This window comes from Grampus griseus (genome assembly GCF_964374135.1).
Source record: "Grampus griseus genome assembly, chromosome: 4".
NCBI classification, from domain to species: Eukaryota; Metazoa; Chordata; class Mammalia; order Artiodactyla; family Delphinidae; genus Grampus; species Grampus griseus.
In genome coordinates this window covers 68,939,872-68,943,960 of record NC_138997.1, presented here as the reverse complement: position 1 = coordinate 68,943,960, position 4,089 = coordinate 68,939,872, and the positions used below count along the sequence as shown (strand labels likewise).

At 43.0% G+C, this 4,089-nt stretch overlaps 1 pseudogene across 1 annotated transcript; it reads right to left on the bottom strand.

Moving 5' to 3' along the window:
* Nucleotides 1-933: 933 nt before the first annotated feature.
* On the bottom strand, nucleotides 934-1,587 carry LOC309822144 (coiled-coil-helix-coiled-coil-helix domain-containing protein 2-like; annotated as a pseudogene). The gene has a single exon. The product of its transcript is annotated as a coiled-coil-helix-coiled-coil-helix domain-containing protein 2-like (transcript).
* Between the last annotated feature and the right edge of the window lie 2,502 nt (nucleotides 1,588-4,089).

Below are 4,089 nucleotides of genomic sequence, written 5' to 3'. Positions count from 1 at the left end.
CATGTGAAAAATTATGGCAGAGAAATGCTGAAATATTAAGAAAATGTGATACCCACTGTTTTTTCTCCTATAAACTCAGTCTTACCATTTAAGATGGTCAATTTCCACAGAGGCTGGTAAGCAGATGTTTCATAGCTAGTAAGACATGGGATCAGGATTCAGGCCAACTGCTCTCATCTCTGGGGCCTACATGCTTAACCCCTAACTAGAGCTGCAGTCATTAAAAAAACAAATTTAGTAGAAATAACATTTCTTTTTCTCCCTCCCCTCCTCTCCCCACTGTCCCAACCATCCAACAAAAGTAAATTTCTGTTGTAAACTTCTAAAATGCCATTCTAAATACTTTAATGTTAGAGAATACTTTGCGAAGCCATACTCCTTCTATATGACCGTTGTATTTTGGAATGTTAATAGCATTGCAGAAGTGCTCTGTTTTACTGCATTGTGAAAATTGCTTTGATCTTTTAGGCCCCATCTGTACAAATATATTCACAATGACAATTGGCGTTATTTGTCAAGAAAAATAGCTGCTGTTGATGACCATGCACTTAATCCAGTTGATTCCAGGGAGACAGACAGTTATTACAGCCCCCAAATCATAAACTGATCATAAAATAGTTTATTGAGTGGCTATGTGTGGACACATGCTCAGGTTTTCATAATGGTGGTTGTAGCATAGAATTGCAAGTGCTTCATAAAATTTAGGTACTTGCTTTTTTTTTTTTTGGAAAGAAAATCACTTTAGTCTAATTAATTCACAAACAAAAGCATGTTTAAGTGGCCACACAAACACTCACCCAGCCCCAAACTCAACACCATCGCTGTGAGCTTCTATATGGTGAGAATACCCTCTTCCACTGCAGTCCTGAAGCACAAAAGCTATTAATGATCGAGGAGAGGTTTAACTGGTGGCTTCACACTTTATATCTTCACTATCAATTATATTTTTAATGCTAAACCAACGTGGTCATGAGAGATGATTTTTCATGCCTCCAACTGGAACTTCTTGATGAAGCTAACCCGTTCGCCAATCTGCACTGTTTTCAGCACCTCGCTGAAACCTGCACATAGCTTAAGTTCACCCTGGTTCTGGGCACACTCCAAAAACTGTTTCACCTCAAAAGAGCATGGGCCACTCTGCTGCTGCTGTGCAGGCTGGGTTCCCCAAGGCTCCTGGTGAGTGATGTCAAGCCTTGAGGGCTCAGCATTACTTCCTCCACTGAAGCCCCCAGGGAGGGCATGACCCAGAGTGTGGCCGATGGCAGAACCCACAGCCACGCCGGCTGCAGTGGCTGCCATCTGGGCCATCAGACCTGGCTGCCGGGAAGCAGCAGCAGGGGAGCCAACAGCAGGTGGTGAAGCCGCTGTGGGTGGCTGAGCGGCGGGCGCTGGCCTGGGTGCAGTTCTCATCTGAGGTGCCCGGCTGGCCGGAGGGGCCACGCTGGAAGTGAGGCTTCGGCTTCCACGAGGCATCTTAAATGTGTAGCGAAGTGGGATCTACAAGATTGAGACTCGGAGGAGACCCGGGCTGCTTCTTAGTACTCGCTTTTTTTTTTTTTTTTTTTTGCGGTACGCGGGCCTCTCACTGTTGTGGCCTCTCCTGTTGCGGAGCACAGGCTCCGGACGCGCACGCTCAGCGGCCATGGCTCATGGGCCCAGCCGCTCCGCGGCATGTGGGATCTTCCCGGACCGGGGCTTGAACCCGTGTCCCCTGCATCTGCAGGCGGACCCTCAACCACTGCGCCACCAGGGAAGCCCAGTACTCGCTTTTTTGATATAAAAGATCTTAGACCTAAACATTGAGAAGAAAATTGGGGAATCAAGTAAATAAGAGTATAGCTCCTTCCCTGATTTATAAAATTTTATTCCCTATTAATGTTGCTAAATCACAGTTTGCTGTCCGAATGTTGGGTGGACCTCGTTGCAATTACTGACTTTTTTCTAAAGTTAATCCTGGAAAAATAATTAATTGCCACAGTCGGTAATAAAATAATCATAAAAATAAACATTTAAATTTTATTTAAAATGTAAAGATATTTCTGACAGGAATGTATAATTAATTTCGGAAATGAGAATGGGAGAAATTTTTTTTTTTTATAACTGAGATGTCACCAAACACTAAGACTTTGAAGCAGACTTCTAACAAAAGCTTCTGTGTTCTGACTCCTCCTCCGAAGAAAGATTGGTGTTCTTAGGACTTAGAATCTTTTTTTTTCTCATGGTAAGAGGATTGTTTGTTGGATGGAGAGTTCAGGTAGGTTTTACTGTTCTTTTACCTTCCGGTTAATAAGTAAGGCATTGATGAAGCAGCCTTCCCCAAGTAATTTATGAGAAGGGCGGGTGCTATCTGACATCTGGACTTTGACACGTCTTCCAGGATGATGTGTATGGACTCATGCCAAGTGATTGCCCATATAACATGCAGCGCAAAGTGCTAGGCTGCCTGGATTACAAGCAGTCCTCAAGCGGCCAGCTCTACAGATAGGTCACCTGAAGGAGGCCATTCTGTACCCTCATGAAGCCCACCAAGTTCTCCGAGCTGAGGCTTCCATACCCTGGTGTCCTCTCCCAGACTGTCTGTTCACTTTCTGCCCCGCCCCCCCCCAATATGACCAGTGCAGCAAATATTTTATCTGGTGGCTGCCCCCATTCAAGACACCTGAAGCAGGACTTCCCTGGTGTTGCAGTGGTTAAGCATCCGCCTACTAATAATGCAGGGGACATGGGTTCGAGCCCTGGTCCGGGAAGATCCCACATGCCGCGGAGCAACTAAGCCCGTGCACAAGTACTGAGCCTGCGCTCTACAGCCCATGAGCCACAACTACTGAGCCCATGTGCCACAACTGTTGAAGCCCACATGCCTAGAGCCCGTGCTCTGCAACAGGACAAGCCACCGCAATGAGAAGCCTGTGCACTGCAATGAAGAGTAGCCTCCGTTCACCGCAACTAGAGAAAAGCCCACGTGCAGCAACAAAGACCCAAGGCAGACAAAAATAAATTAAAAAAAAAAAAAAGGACTGAGGCATTACTCAGCCATAAAAAAGAACAAAATAATGCCCTTTGCAGCAACATGGATGGACCTAGAGATTCTCATACTGAGTGAAGTAAGTCAGAGAAAGGCAAATATCCTATGATATCGCTTATATGTGGAATGTAAAAAAAAAGGCTACAAATGAACTTATCTACAAAACCGAAATAGAGTTACAGATGTAGAAAATAAACTTATGATTACCAGGGGGTAATGGGGGGAGGGATAAATTGGAAGATTGGGATTGACACATACACACTACTATATATAAAACAGATAACTAATAAGGACCGACTGTATAGCACAGGGAACTCTACTTAATACTCTGCAATGGCCTATATGGGAAAAGAATCTAAAAAAGAGTGGATATATGTATTTGCATAGCAGATTCACTTTGCTGTACAGCAGAAACTAACACAACATTGTAAATCAATTATACCCCAATTAAAAAAAAAAAGACACCGAGCATTACAAAGGCCCTCATCAGCCTTCTTGGCTGACCATGTAGACTAAGTCACCCATTAGTTAATACCCATGCAAGAAACTGTAATTTAATTTGCCTTTAATTATAGTTAACTCTCTTGCTTCCAGCTCAACTGAGCCCCACCAAATCCACCTTGATTTTAGAGAAAGGGATGACTTTTTTCCCCCATCAATAAATTCTAACATTCTAAAATTCTCTACTTAGCTTAAAAGCTAGATTTGTGGGCCAAGGCTGGAGGTAATGATGTTATCATAACTGATACTTTTAGAATTTTGCTATGGCCTTTTAGAATATTTCTGATTAGAGAATTTGGGGTTAGGTATTTCTACAGTGGGAAAAAAAGCAATTGATATAAAAGGAAAAAAAAAGAATTTTACCTCAGAAATAAGTGAAATGTAGCATAAGTGACTGTTTGACCATTTACTATGATGCTGTCAAACTTAGGAATCAGATGTCACTTACATATTTTGAGCCTTGGACAGTTGTAGAGAAAGTACTCACTTATTTCATCAGGCAGTGCCGAAGACCCATTCTATAGTAAGGTAATGATACTTGTGGCACCTTATAGAATTCTTTT